The following is a 16,915-nucleotide window of genomic DNA, read 5'->3' on the forward strand; positions in this document are numbered from 1 at the left end:
TAATTCGTTTTTAACCAGTTAACTGTTTTTGACGAGTATACTCGTCATAGAAAAAGTACAACATTTTGCATTATGACAAATTTATTAAATGACAATTACTATATTTATATAATAATTGCTTAATTATTTTATTTAATTATTTATTATATATGTTTGCGACAATTTAGATACGCATTTGCCGAAGAGGTAGATACAGTTAACTGGTTATAAGCTATTCTTGTAAAGGAGTTTCTAAGTGATTTTTCTCTCTCACTTTCTTGTAATCTAGGGAGGTTTTTGTGTTCATGTTTGCATTCTCGATGGAAACTCACTAATATAATAATTTCAGAAATTTCCAATTGATGATTAATCTAATAAAATTTTGATTTCGGCTTGGAAACAACACATCTCGACGTAGAAAAAGTAAAAAATAAAATAATAGAAGTCTGATATTTAGCAACTTAAGGTATCTGTCTACCTACGGAGACAAATTTTTTTTAAAAATCCCTCTGATGAGCTATTTCAGTTCATTTTCTGAATTATTGTGATTGCATATAATAAAAAATATTGTTCGGGAAATTATGTACATGTCCAAATGTAAGTAAAAAATAGTGAAAATTGCAACGAAAAGCAAAACACTCTACAAAAATTCTATTGCACATATTCGAATTATTTTTATACTCGACATACCTACAGCTATGGTGAAGGGAATGAACTAGAATCTAAAAAAATGTGTGCATTTTCAAAAAAGTTACAGCTAATCGAGCATTTCTGTATTAAAAATTTTCCAAAATTCGTTGCTGAAAATTACATTAGACAGCTCTAAAAGAAAAACTACTCAGTTCAAAGTTATATCCTTAATTCATTGCCTTTGGAACACTTAAGGTAACATACATGCAAAATTGCAAGGTAATATATTAATAATTAAGATATCATGTTTTGCGCAAGAAATTTTTTACGAAATCCAAGTTTTTTCAAAGAATTCAGTTAAAGTTTTTATTTGTCAAAAGCAGAAGTAATTGTCAATCCTTTCGGCATAAAAAGTACTCAAAATGTATTCTAATACACGCAGTTTGCTGACAGAACATATTATAAAATAAATTATAATTCAGAGAGGCATGTATTTGATAAAATGTTGGGAAACATTCAACTTCCGGTTTCGTTTTCAGCTACAGTGGTGTATGAAACATCACATATCTCAGTTTCTATCGTAGAATTAAAACAAACACCTATTTGGAAAACGAAATAAATGTTTTTTAAAATAAAATTTTAAAAAATGTTCATTTTGATCAAAAACTGCCTTTTAAACGTAGACAGGTACCTTAACGTGCGTTTTTAAAATAAGTTATTTTTACAATAAAACTTAAAAGGAAACTGTACGCATTAAAAATTTGAAAAAAGGAAATATATTCTAAAGAATTAATCGTTGAAGGATTCTCTTGAAATTTCATTAGTCATGGAACATAAGTGTTTAGATACAAAATAGGAGGACACCTAATGTAATTTTTTTAAATTATTTCAATGAATAATGTTGCAATTTTTATATCTTAATGTTAATGGGAAGCTCCCAAACATTCCAAATTAAGCGGGATGGTCAAGTTTTGTTTTTTCACTTGATTGACCTCTTCCTAACGTTTAGGAGGAGGCAAATTGAAATTTACAGTGCATATGACCTCTATTCTTCTATATTTAAACACGACACCTTTAGAAAACTAAAGCCAGACATTGTCGAGTACTCAGTGCCTAACTTTCTGAGATGTAGGTACTTGTAGTGTTTCTTCCAGAATTTTCAAGATGTTCCTTTTTTTTTCGCAGAAAATACTTGTCACTTTTAATTTGTCGCAGTCAAATGAGACAGCGACGACAACAAGAAACGGAAAAGAGAAAGCCAACAAATGAGTGAAGGGAATCCGTACATGAGCGTTGTTTTGCAATCAGAACTCGTTAGAAAAGGCGAACCCCTTAATCTTGTTGAGTTAAATCAGCAGCCGCGAAGCCCAATAAGTCGCCCGGCCTCGTTAACAATAATAATTGGCAGACTCCGAGATTTCGCTGCTTTTTCTTCTCTTCGCTAACTAGTTGAAGCCCTCGGTATTTGCATGGTAATAAAGTTTGCGAGTAGCTATGTAAAGAATTTACTAATAGACAGCATTTTTTAGAAAGGAACTCTTTTTTTTTTAATCTTTACTTGCAAAAAAAAATCTGCTCTCTAATTATCGTTTTGTTAAACGAGAAAAATAACAGAGCAACACATTTGGTTGACGCTTGTTAATTTGACAGAAATCCTCAACCTAAGAATTCTTTATAACAAGTGCTTTTAAATTTGATTTCCGAATTCACAACGGTATGCAGACTACTGGGAATATATATTATATATGCCCCAGGCGTCTGTTTTAAGAAGCATCGCTAATACCATTCTTTTGACTTATTTTATATTTTTGAACCAGAGCATAGCAAATGAAAATGGAAAGATAAAAAGGTATGTATTGTCCCTCTTTCTTGCATACCATTTTCCTCTCTTCCCCTCTGTAAACACAAATGTATAGTTGTGAGATTGTGTATGCTTCTTTAATACACTGAAGTCAAAATAACCCCAATAAAAAACATAATAAAGAAATTTTATGTATAATTAATTCATCAAATTTTACCAAACAGTTATCAATATTATTTTTCATTTAGTTTGATTTAATGGCTGATTTTTATGTTGATTCCTCTACGTAAATACATATTTGAGATCATGAAAAAAAATGGGCGTGATTTTTTTTTTAATTTTAAAAGTAATCGCAAAAAAGAAAAAAAATGAGAAATCCAAATTGATAAAAAAAAAGATTTCTCCTGCACCTATCTTCAGTGTACAAATTTCATAACTATTTTTTTTATTTTACATTATCATACATTATCAACAATAAAATTCAATTGATAAGAATTGTACTGGAAGAGGGGGGTTATAGGCTTTAGAGATCACTCTTTCGAAGGGAAAAACAATGCGTACGAAAAAGAGTGGTACTGTGAAAAAATATCACTGTACCACAGGTATTTATTTTCGAGATCAACAGATATTAGATAGAGTTTCTGTTTATTTTGTCATGTATGAAGAATATAAAGAAAGAATATTTTAATCTTCGAAATGTTAGAAATCAAGATTTTGCCGAATTTCCTCTTTTCAGCCCACCCTGAGTCTGATAAACAGTCTGGAATGAAGTCTCTCGCGTGAATACAAAACAGAAAAGTGCTTTGAGTCCTATGAGTAAAATTTAGTAAGTGGACTTTATCGAAATTTATAAATTTCAGTTATATTTAAAAAGAAATCCAATTATAGCAATTCTAGCTGTCCAACTGTTCGAGTACAAATGGACGTAATAACTACAGAACACAAAAAGCTATTCGGGATTTGTATTCGGGACGACAGAAACACTTTCTCTGAATGGATTTTGTTCAAAATTTGGCAAATATATACAACTGGTATTAAGCCCATGCACCAAATTTCATCTGTCTAGCTTAAAGCGTCTTTCAGTTATGTTCATATACAGGCAGACCAACGGACAGACATAATTCCAGAAATGTACTTTGTGCTCAAGGAAGTCAAACATGGAGATTCTTCAAAATATCGAATTCGAATTTTTTTGAAGAATATAATGTTTTTTCTTGGTATAATTCGTATATGAAAAAGCAAAAATTCAGAGTGTGATGGTAACTGAATCCATCTAATCAGAAGACAGTGTAGAAAAATGTTCAGCGTTCTGCGTCCAATTTCGGGTACGGGACGAGCTACAAATTCGAGATCCGATTTCTTCAAAGATTTCATTGGATTCTGATAAAGATCTATTAGATATTTGAGAAATGAATATTTTTCATTCACTATAGAGTCAAAGCAAAGAATCCAGTTGGCTTACAACATCTTAATATTCCACACAGAGCTTCTTCAAATATGAAGATGCGGACTCGGGCAATGTGGGAATTAAGGAAATCAAACATCCTCATCTTTATGTGGTACTGAAATTTGCAGAAAACGGATGTCCCTCAAGCACATTCCTATATGTACTCATAAGTATATATAATTGTCCACCGTTCGTCTGTAACGCTAGGCGGGCGTAAAAATATTCAGGCTTTTATTTATCTGTGTTATTGTCAGATGCGAAAGGTCAATTCTTATTTTGGCGCTTAGAAAATGTTACAGGTTTTTTTTATGCTTAATTTGTCGATTTACTCATATGCGAACAAAGCATGGATAAAAATAAGGTTTTCATTTTACGATAATATACATTTTTTATTGCTAGACTGTAGTAAAATTCAATGATCTGAACTCGGCAACTTTTATTAATTTATATTTATGCTTAATCATAATATTCTACCTTAAATTGGAAGTTATTACTAATATTTATCTTCAGCTTTATTTTATAATGTATTTGGCATTACTTTTCTTTCTGTTAGTGGTTCACAGTTTGTTTCAAACCAATGTTGGCGACTTGTTTTGGTTTGATTATTCGTGAACATTGTGGAGATCAACTGCAAAGAAACAAAACTTTCAATGCTACTATATACTAATATCTAAAGTGTAGTAAAAAGTTCTTAAGCACTATGCCAATGTGCATGAGATTTCCAACTACAACATTCATTAATCTGTGACAATTATATCCGAGATATTATTAATAAGATAACAATACATCAGTCGTGTACAGCGTTTTGTTCTTCATAAATTCATCAAACACCCTCTATCTCCGCAAAGGGTTAGCGCTCAAAGTGGTGGGGTTTTTTTTAATGCTTTCTGCTCACGTTATCTGAAGGCTTACTGGTGAGCCGTAGGGCTTCATGTTCGAGACCCGATTCCACCAAAGAACCGTCGTGTAAGGGGGGTCTGTTGCACGTTAAATCCGTCATGCCAAACGTCCTCCCGCTGGTGTAGTGTGGTGTGGTGTGGAGAGGGGGTGCCAGCTCAGGTGTCGTCCTCGTCATCTGACCGTGGTTCAAAATTACGAGGTCCGTCCCAAAATAGCCTTAGTGTTGCTTTACAATGGGACGTTAATATAACTAAACTGAAGGCTTATTGAGTTATAATTGTTAAACTATTTATACTTTTTCGTATGCGTAGTATAGAGAAAGTATGGTAATCGTCAAAAAATTCGAACTCGAGATTTTGACGAATCTATACGTTTTAGACCTCTACGAGTTCGAAAAACACATTTTTGGAAAATGTGTCTCTGTCTGTGATGAAGATTACTCAATAACGCTTTAAGCTAGACAATTGAAATTCGGTATATAGACTTTGCACCAAATTTGCAGATTTCTATCAAATATTGAGCAAAATTCGTTCAGAGGAAGTGCATTTTTCCGGCTATTGGAATATAAGTTAACACGATGATTATAAAACGAAGAGAGGCAGATAAAAATTCGGTACACACATAACATCTATAGTGTAGACACTGATCAAAGTTTAAGCCAAAACCAACAACGGTTTGACTGTCTATCGGTCTATACTTACAAAGATATGTTTAAAAACGCAACGAATGAATTATATGAAATGAGGCATGGGATTTAGTGATCGTAACTGTAGTTTTGTGTCAAATTTTTGTTTCAATCCGTTGGGAAAAACGTATCTAAAACACAAATTCGATTTTCGGCATGCATGCTAGGGATTCATCGCCAAATAACTCGCCAAGAGTAACACGATAGATTCATTAAAAATGCTAAATGCAAGCCAACAGTTAACGTTTCGTAACTATTGTATGCCATGTAAGACGTTCTCTGGCATGACAAATTTATTAGAGAATATGCGTTAAAGTATAGAGGGGACCATTCCCCCCCCCCTAGTTTAAATGTTTCTGCTTTTAAATATATTTTTTAATGATTTAACGCAGTTCTGTCCCGCTATTTTTATCACACTAATTATATAATTTTATCTTTCCGATATTTATTACACCAATGAAAGGCAACTCAATAAAGAAACAAACAAATAAAAAAACCTTCATTAAACCTATTTTAAAAGTAAATTTTTTTTTTCAAAAATATGTATTAAATATATATTGCACTGTTTATATTTTTAACAATGAAATATACATTGTATACTTATCAAGACAAAAATAATTTGCAAGTGCATCATACTTTTCTTGCAAATATTTTTATAAATGTAAAAACATTTCTGCTATTAAATGAGAGCTCACTATTTTAATACCATCCACGATCTTTCTTCTTTATCTATTTGAAGATCAAACACAAAGATTTAACGAACCAATTGAAAAATTATTAGATAAAGCATTTAAGAAGCATAATTAATCAAATTTATACAATAACTGACGAGTTGGCGACTTAAAATGGAAATTAACAAGAAAGGAGTTCGGTTTCAACGTCTCATTTGCAGATCCCGCGAGAAAATCCGAATCGAAGAATGCGCACATTCCTCTCCTGGTTTTTCTTCTCTTTCGTCGCTTTTTCATTTTCAAGATTCAACGAAGCATTTCCGAATCGAATCTAGTTCAGATAATGAACCGAAGATTCTGAATCGTTCTTCGTTATTATTACTACTACAGAAAAGAACCGAACAATCTTGGAGAAAAGAAAGACAATAATGAAAAAGACCCCGGCCACACAGATCCCAGTAATTTAATAAAGGTTTTTCTTTTCCGTATAAATTCCGATATGTTGTTTACAAGGAAATATGCTGGCGTAGTAGTAATAATAATAATAAAAAGCTCTTGGTGGAAAAAAGAGAAGCAGCTAATAATAAAAACTAGCGACAACTTTTGGTTTTTCATTAATTTTGGTACGAGAAGAAATTTCTTTAATTGAGTCAGCATATATAATAAGGTTCGACCTATAATAAAATAATTTGTAAAAACAGGCGATGCAACACTCTCTTTGATAATTAAATTATTTCTCTCTCTCCGTATCGTGGATATAACGGAAATTCCAACAAGGGAATAGAAATAAAAAAAAAGGAGAAATATAATTATTTGCATCTAGATTCAAAGCAAACAAAAACCGTTTCTGATATATATCGAAAGATTTCTGCATTGATATTTGGAGGATGTAATTAGATGTGGCACCGTGGTGTTTGGTTTTTTTTCAGAGAACAAAAGGTTTTAGGAATTCATTTGGATGCTTTTCTGTGTGATATTTTGCCTGAAATATTGCCGGTGCGTAATAAGATCTAATGAATATTTAAACAAATAGAACTGATGCATCCGATGCATTTAGATGCTGATTGCTTCCGAGTTCATTAATTATTTTACTCAATTCTAGAATTAGTTTTTGATGAAGGCTAGAATAAGGCAATTAGGAAGGTAGTAGTCAAATTGAAAGATCGATGTATCTTCAGTTCCATAACTTAATTATATTTTGCTGGGAATCTAAAAGCGATTCACTGATACAAAATGATTTGCAGTGAAGTACTTTTTCTCGGAAATTTTCTCTTTTGGGGTTTCAACGCATGCTGCCATTTCAAATATTAATACATTTTTCTTCTCCATAATATGTTGCTTTTCTTCCTTAATTAGATTTCCGTTATCTTATGAGTTTTAATATAAAATTCATTTGTTAATTACATCTTATAATCACAATTTAGATGTGAAGATTCTATTGTTTCGCCTCAAATCCCAAACCAAGGCGAAAAAGCACTTCCAGCAGCTTTTCGTTGTGCATTAACATAATATTGTTATGGAAAATGCGTCCCTGTGGGTATATAATGAAAAATCTAACTGGCTCAATAACAAATAAAGGCACATTTTTCTAAATGAAAGAAACATTAAACACAAGTAAAAAACGCAGATAGAAGATACAATACAAAGAGATGAAAAAAAAAATAATAAATTGTTGATAAAACTAAAGTTTTTCCCGTCCAGCTATGACGAGTTCCCGTGTTTTCCGACGGCCCTAGGTTGACCGTTCTGTTAATTTGTCATTTCATGTAAATGTGGCCATCTGCCTGTAGGCAGAAATAAAAGCCAAGCGCCAGATTATAGGCTATAGTTTTAATTATATAAATTTACATTATGTACATGGGTTAACTGTTGGGAAATGTACAGCTTTGGTAGTTTAAGAAATATTTTCTTAACCATCAACAAATACTACTGGACATGGCGTCCTCTCCTGTTTACTGCTTGCTTCTTCCCACCCCTTCCCTCTCTTTTCCCTCCGGTCAATTCTCCCTGGGTGCGACTTGGAACCCGGGATGCAAAATTTGGCAGAATATCGCCCTGTGGAGTGATAGAACCATGGCCAATCCTTACTATAAACAACAATAAACAGCAGTAGCAGAAAGCATTCGGAAAGAATTCGCTTTAGATCAATATTCCAACGAGAGACTTCATTCGATTACTGTTCTCGACTCTCCAAATCCACTTGTCTCTGAGTCTCCGCTTTCATAACTCCCGTAGTAGGCATCGAACATTCTAGATCAAGCGTTGGAATTCGTATCTTAGTGAAGATATCGTCAAGATTGTTGAATATTCGATATCCATTTTTGTCGCCAAATCGCCAATTGGTAGCCAGAATTGGTGCCAAGGTGGTAATTAACTTGATATCCATTCAGCAACTATACAAATATCTGTAAAACTGTTTTCCTTGCTATAAAATTAACTGCGCAGGGAAGTAATATTATAGATTCATAAAAATGTAAATCTATATTCTTGAAAAGGCAACAGAAAATAAAAAAAAATAAAAAAATGTAATCGAAATTATAGCAATTATTTGATATAATTTCCGTTTATACCATTTTTATAAAAGTTTTGCTTCATTTTTTATAAGAGTAACGCATCTTAATTATAAATATTGCTAAAAAAGGTTATCGGATTCTGTAAGTTTTCTATAAAATAATACGATATTGTAGTTTTTTTATTTAAAAAAAAGAGGGGAAAAAAGATTAAACAGAAGATGTGTGGTGAAAGCTTATAAGCCAGTTAACAGCTACGCTACCCGAGCAATTGCTTTTATATTGTGGTTATGTCATTGGATTGAGAACTACAAGGTCCCAGGTTCTATCCTCGCGCATAACAATTCGCCACAGATGAAAGAATCGAAACTTGAAAGTGGCAGAAAATAAACTCGAAATTGCCATGCACTTCATTCATTTGAATGATCTTCAAGCCATGCAGATCTATTTGCTAATTTTAAAAATCCATCAGAAAAGGAAGTCCGTGATTGAATGGTGAGCATCTAATAGAATGGCTGGAAATTATCAATAATCTGAATACAACTGAAGACAAATGGTCAAGGATAACATAACAAGAACTTTCACAACATTTTGGTAACTATTATTATTAAATTGGCTGGGTTTTTTTAATTTCCAGCCAGGAATTGGACATTCAGGCAAAAGGAGGAGATATACAAAAAATAAACAAATAAAATGAAAAAAAATTATTAGAAACAAAATCAGGCTAATTCATCCACACTGCGTAAACGCATTTAATGTAGAATATTCTTCTTTTACGATCCATTTAATAAGAGGAAATCTGGCAATTCAGAATACTTAATTCGATTCCAGGGAACAAGACTCGGAAATGGAGAGACTTTTACATATTCTTGGATGCCTAGTCACTAATAATTATTATTTTACTTCTTTTCCTTATATTACTAGCCTCATTGAGAGCCATTTATTCATTCGGAGCATTGACTTTCCTTGTTGTTAAACTATTTATGTGGAATGCATTTATTTAAACTTTCTTCTAGTTATGTGAGAAGAATGAACATTTTAAAGTAATTTGTAATAGGATTCGTTTTGAGAATCAGACAACTACAAATAATCGCGCGTCAAAATTACAAAATACGAACAACGAAATCGTATACAACTATATAAAAACAGAAATAAAAAATTGTTTACTTAAGAAAGAAGAGAATATTAACCATATTCCTTTCAAGATAGTTAGTATTACCAATTTTGTCCAGTGCAGACTTGATAAATCCTATTTTTCCGATTTCAACTGCAACTAAATATCTCTAAGCCATAACAGAGTCTTACTCGTATTTAATTTGTGCCTTTTGCTAAATTCCTTCTTCTGTCTCCATATTTTTGTTTGCAACAAATTTGAATTTTTTTTCCAATAGGAAATGTTATTCTAAAGTTTTAAATCGTTGTTATTATGCGCGAGATAGAACCTGGAACCTTGTGGTTCGCAGCCGAATAATAAGACCACAATACAAAAGCAATTGCCTGTGTATCTTAGCTGTTAACTGGCTTATAAGCTTTCACCACAATACTTTCTGAGTAGCTTTAAATGCTTATCGTGGTTTGCATGAGGTATGAAGGGTTTCTTTCTTGGAATTCTACTATATAAGCAATGTTCGGTAAGAATCTTTGTAATACTTGCACTTTCATATTCTTTTGCCATCCTCAAAACTAATTAGGTGCTTAAAATGCCTTAAGTGCTTAAATTGGCGGGCTAAATGCCTAAAATGGTAATGTACTCACTTAGGTTATCAAATAAAATTAGTAATTGTGATCTGGGTAAAGTTCAGCCTATATTGTTGGATTAAAAAATTCCCATGTTTATTTTAAATTTTAGCTGTCCATGCGGCAGAATAATCTCGTAATGTTGCCAATGGGGTACTAAAAGTTTATATTTTAATCGAATTCCTGTGACAAAATCCTATTTTGTAGTTGAAAATGAATTACTCTAATTACTATAATTACCATATTTTCGAAAAGTGACGATTTCAATACGGTGCGAAAAAGAGGTAAAATACGATTGGAATCGTTAATTTTATTATGGATTATTTAAGCTCTATGCCTTTACTTGATAAGTTTAACTTTTTTTTTAGATTGATGCTATCCCACCAGGGGGGAGGAATTAAAATGAAGATAAGAAGTTTCCGGTAGAATCGTTGCTTCTCATCATTCTTTTAGTAAGTAAAGGCGTTGGTTCGTGTCATCTCCTGTCGATAAAGGAATGTGCATCCTATAGAAGGGGTTGTGCGGTCACGGCTGATAATCATTAGGACTCGGCCATAATCCCGTTTTTACTGTCGTAGGCGCTCCGATAATTAACCATGTACATTCGAGTGGGTCAGGCTTTCTTCAGTTTAGACTGATGCTTTTATTTCAGCCAGTTGGTAGTTCTTAAGTGTAATGAAATGTTGTATGTAACGTTTTCTTCTTTCATATAATTATACATTTTACTTATTAAAATTATATTTACTTATTAAAATTATATTTACTTATTAAAATTAATTATTACTTATTAAAATACGAGTTAATTAAAATTAATAAATTAGATATTTTAGTCCGAAGGAAAAGTAACACTTTTCTTTCAGTATAAGATCTCATAAGATTTGTTGAGTTACTTGTGATGTAAAATCTTTTTTTACATTTTAAATCATTGCACTATTGAAAAACATACTATTATCCTAAACTTCATATTTTTTCATATTTCTATCACTACCACAGTTACCATCTTTCAAAGAAGTTTCGATAAGCTAAGCATCATACTAAAATAGAAATTGTGTGGTCGTTCAAATTCAATCGATGAGTTTCAACTGACCCAGACTAAGTAAGTTGTAGCACATATCTTACTATGTTGCCTAATTTAGTTTAACGGACATATAGGTTGATCCATCTGCATCTCATATAATAATATTCATTTACTTAATCTACTACTTTTAAACTTGTTTTCGAAACAAAGAAAGAAAAAAATCGATAATTTCCATTTTTCTTTATTGATATAAAAAGTTTCATTTTCCTCCATATGCGACGTATCCAATTTCTGTTGTATAAAATATCTTCTTTCATTATGTTACTTTGAACATGAGAATCATTACTGATCCATATAAATTTTATGTACCTGGTTTCTAATTGCTAGATGTTGCATTAAGACATATTTACTTGCATGCAATTATAGAAGTAGGATTTTTCAATCAATTTTGAAAAGCTTACTTCTAAGGGATAGGGGGGAGAGGGAGAAGAAAATTCAATGTACTTGAAAGTTCTAGGTATCTTTAGTTAATTTATTTTTATTCCCACAGATAATTAAAACTTCAAACTAAATTGTGAGCTGAAATCTATATATATATATATAAAGCACTTACATACGTGGCACAGAAGTCACTCTTATTACATATTATCGAATGGCAACAATCAAGTGTAAACAAATCATACGAAAGTTTCAGATTGCTCCAATGAACGTTTTTAAAGCTGTATTGAATTCAATTCTCCGCATAGGTAATTAATAAAAGAACCAAAATATTAATAGAAATGTTCTGAGGAGTATTCGTGGTGTCATCAAAAAGTGCATTCAGTCAGAGAAAGTTTAGTTATATTAACATCCCGTTTTAAAGCAACAGAGCTATTTTGGAACGGACCTCGTCATTTTGAACCGCAATCAGGTGACGTGGTGGAGACCTGAGCTGGCACCACCCCCTCCAAAGTTCCACACAACACCAGCGGGAGGACACTTGGTCCAGACAGATTTAACGTACACCAGAAACGCTTACATGGCGGTTCTTCGGTGGAGTCGGGTCTCGAACCCGAAACCCTCCGGTTTTGCAGCCGAGATCTTACGGCCAGGACACCGCGGTCCTCTTTTGTCAGAAGAAAGAAGATATAAAAGAAAGCAAGAAATAGGCTTTAAACAGAATGCTTACTCGAGTGCCAAAATAAGCTTAACTATCGCTAGAAGGCAACTAAGCCTACGACTTCATGGCTGATGCTATGATTTACTTATAAAATTAACTTTTTACATCTTTCAAAACACAGTATCTCACAAAAATAGCCTTTATATTAAAAAAAAAAGTCTTAAGATCAAAAGAAAATTATCTTTTTAATGATATCAGTTTTATTTCCATAGAATTTTTCCTTAATTTTAACACTATTTCATAATTCCATTTCATACACAGTTGATTTCATGCAATATTTTTAAAATGCAATGATGGAATTCAAAGTCATCCATCCAAACTTTCAATCGCGTGATTTTGCCAGTTATTAACTCCGCAGTATGATTCTCACTTATGCTTGCATTTCGTAATATATGCGGTTTTTAATTAGTAGTAAACTGAACTCAATTGAATTAATTTTTTTTTCTGTTCTATCAATTAATAAGTCGATTTTTTTTAAATGTGTATGAATTATATATGAATCATTTAACAGCCTAAAGAATCGATCTGTGCGAACAAGCTGGTCGCCATAGGTGGCTAGTTCAATTAAATTCATGCGATCGGTCATATCAAATAACAAGGTGATTTTTTTTAAAATATGCATTCCACTTTAATATTTAATTGCCTAAAAAGGCAATAATTTTGGCGAATAAGCCGATCGCCGAAAACGGTTATTTTCAGATATTTTGTATATCGATACGGATTCACTCTACGGCTAAATCGCGAGAATGGGAATCAGTTATGTGAGAAATGCCTGTGTTTCTCAAAATGAGATCGCTATCTCACCACCACAGCGTATCTTTGGCGGAATGACAGGACAGATTAACTGATAGCATTTATTTTGAAAAAACGAAGATGGGTGATACGATTTGTGTCTGATATCTATATCTCCCTGAAGACTAGTGAAGTGTTAGAGTGTCTGCTCATTCAAATACTTCATTAATCTAATTCGCCTCAGTCTTTCTAATTGGCCAAATAATTACAAATAATCTGAATAAAGACTCATTACAATCTGTGTAAACAAATTTAAAATTAATGACATGTTGTAATTGCCGAAAAAGAAATGAAAATCGTCAGAAATTCCTGTCATTAGTTGATTTAACATCTGCTGAAGTCTTAATAATAGTAATATTAAGTAGAATTTTATTCTTTACATTTTATAGAACCATGTTCGAAGTACACTTAAAATCTAAAATCATATCGAAAATACAATACAAAGCCTATAACTTTGATTGTTCATTTTTAATATAAACCTATATATTCAAAATGCTCCTATAAAATTGCTGTATTTACTTTGATCATTATATTAAATCTTGTGTTCTGAATAGCGGATCGGATCAAAGCATTTTACTAACTTTTTCAAGAAGTTAGAGAAAATATTGTAATAATCAGAAAATTCGATCTCGAGTTTTTGATGAATCTCCTCATTTCAGATTTTCCTGAGCCCGAGAAACACATCCATGAAATGAAATCTGCGTTTCTGTGAACTCAAAAACGCTTTAAGGTGCATAGAAAAAGTTTGATATAGAGGTTAACACCGCATTTGTAGATTTTTATCAAATCTTGAGAAATTGCATTCAGATGAAGTCTTTTCGGCTCTCCATGTGCAAATAAACTCGATAGCTATAAAACGTAAAGAGCTAGATAAATAAATTTTGATACACATATTTAGCATCTTAAATGTATACTCTTTGAACCCAAATCTGTCGAAGGGTTGGCCCTCTATTGGTCGGTATATACGGAAGCATACAAATTTAATAACTGAAAAACACATTGTTTTAAATGAAAAAAAAATGTGGTAAGTGATCCTGTGACTACTTTCGTAATTCCAGATCAAATTATGGTTTCAATAGGTGGGAAAAAGGAATCTAAAATACAAATTCGATATTCAGGTACTTGTGCATTAACCGCATAACAAGCCTTCATCGCAAAAAACTTTCCAAGATCAATCGATACATTCAATAAAAATGCTAACTTTGCGTCCAAAATCAATATCTCGTAATTATTGTTCGCCAGTACATACAATTTTATGCTGAGAAATGGGGTATAAAACTGTTATCCGTCGTTCCTTCGCAAAAATTGCCCATACGCGAGAAAGTTTCGTGGAAACAGTTACAACTCGGTTAATGAATCACTTGTGTTTTTTACTATAACTGTGTTAGCGTATTTAACTTCTTTACCGTCGTTTTCATGCGGATGTGGATTAATGGCTCTTTCAACTTATAAACTGATGGTAAAAATCATTCAATAAAGTTATAATTCGGTACAAAAATTTACACGTAATCTACAAATACTGCACGTATTCCGTAATTCTTAATTTAATAATTAGACATTATTTTTCTGAAATAAAAGATGCCATTTAATTAGATAATAAAGGAATCAAAATAATTAAAGGGGTTAACTTCAAATCATTTTTATTAAATTAGCGTTTTGTCAATTAGCTTTTATCTTTTACTTCAACACAAAAATCCGAAATTTCATGTGTTAAACGTACTAGCCGTCCATTCTATTTTAACAATTGAATTCCCATGTAAGATTTTTCATTTAAATGTTAGAAGATGCTACGGTGCTGGAGAACTTCATGTTCGATACAATTTTTCTCTTGCATTTCATGCCCATTACAGTGCTAAGATAATTTTCATAATTATAGATAAGGGTGGTATGAAGTGGTGAAAAGGAGAACCGTCATTTTGCAGATATTTTCACTTGATCAGCCATCATATTTTATACCTGGGCACTAAATCTTCTGAATTCTTATGATTTATCTATGTAAAGTGAATATAACCAAGTTACGATTCTTGCTTTCAAATAATTCTCGCTTCAGTTAAAGGACGTGATGGGGGGAAAAACCATTTTCATGCATAAAGATCCATTTTATAATTAATACTTTTTTTTTCTGTCATCCCAACATAAAAATTGGTTACTTCTTATGATTATTCTGCAATTCAATTTAACTTAGTTTGGTTTTGAGTATAGCACAAGAGGGTCATCTGGGCTTAATACTAAGTCATGATAAGAATACGAGGACGGCATCTGAGTTAGAACTCTCTTCCCTTCAATCTCCACTATCACCAGCGAAAGGGCGTTTGACCCTTGTGGCGTACCTAGGCATGTGTATTAAAAATGAGTAGGCTCAGTTGCAATCATTTAAAGTAAATACATATCTACCTCTGTATACCAGATTATTAATTATATATCCAAGTATTAATTATATATCCCATTATATTTAGGAACTAGGGACAGAATATCATACGGTTGAATGTCCGATGGACTTGGGTCTGATTAAGGATTCTCCGTATTAATCTATTAATGTGAAGAATCCAGTATCCAGCAATCAATTCTAGGATTATCTGGAACAATACTAGATGCTTCTAATATATAGATGTCATTCACTAGATCTCGCCTTATGACTACGAATGCCCGCCTCCACATCTTGAATACACCTGAAAAACTTCCGGTGAAAAAAATTAATATATTTTTACCACCTATAAGAGTCCGCCGAACGAATACGTTACACCTTCGATGGATTTAACGAATGCCAGTCTTTTATGCTAGCTTGATATTCCATGTAATTAGACTTTCGAACTAGCGGCCCTCTAGTTCATAAGTCTAGACTTCAATTATTCATTAAATTAATGTCATCTTTTGAAGCGTTTCTACCACTGAAGATAGATTCTGAAAATTTTAACCCACGATCAGACGACGAGAACAATACCTGGCCAGACGCATCTGTTTCCAAATTCCACAGAATGGGAAATACAATAAGAGGATTTAATTGTAGTATATCACATACTTAAATACTATTTGGGAGAAGCAGGTGTTGAACTTTTGATCTTTCAACTACTGTGGCTAAGATTCGTCTAACAAGTCACCATGATCTCAAAAAGAAAACTTCGATATGTATGAAATTGTCCATAATATGTTTGACATAAAAAGTCGCAAAAAAAAAAATCTCGCGCATGCGTGTGCATAATTATGTGCGTGAAGTATAAAAGTAAGTATTTCAGCAGCCAATTAAAAATAAAAAACGCCAACGGCGCCATTTTGGATGACAATGCGGCTGCGTTCTAAACAGGAAATAATTTATTTTTATTCTCTTTTTTTAGTAGGCTTCAAATGAGATGAAAAAAAAATTAGTCAAACTTCTTTAATCACACGATAATTATTCTATAACTTAGAATGAAAAGAGGCATAAATTATGTAAGAACTCTGGATGCCGTTGAATTATTAATTCCCTCGCTTTTTATTTAATTACAATTCGAAGAAAGAAAAATAAGCGAAGCTGATTTCACTTCATTGCCATTTCTTCTTTCTTTTTTTATTATTTTAATTATCGTCTGCTCTTTTCTTTCTCTAGAAT

This window comes from Argiope bruennichi, chromosome 3, assembly GCF_947563725.1.
Source record: "Argiope bruennichi chromosome 3, qqArgBrue1.1, whole genome shotgun sequence".
Taxonomy (NCBI): Eukaryota; Metazoa; Arthropoda; class Arachnida; order Araneae; family Araneidae; genus Argiope; species Argiope bruennichi.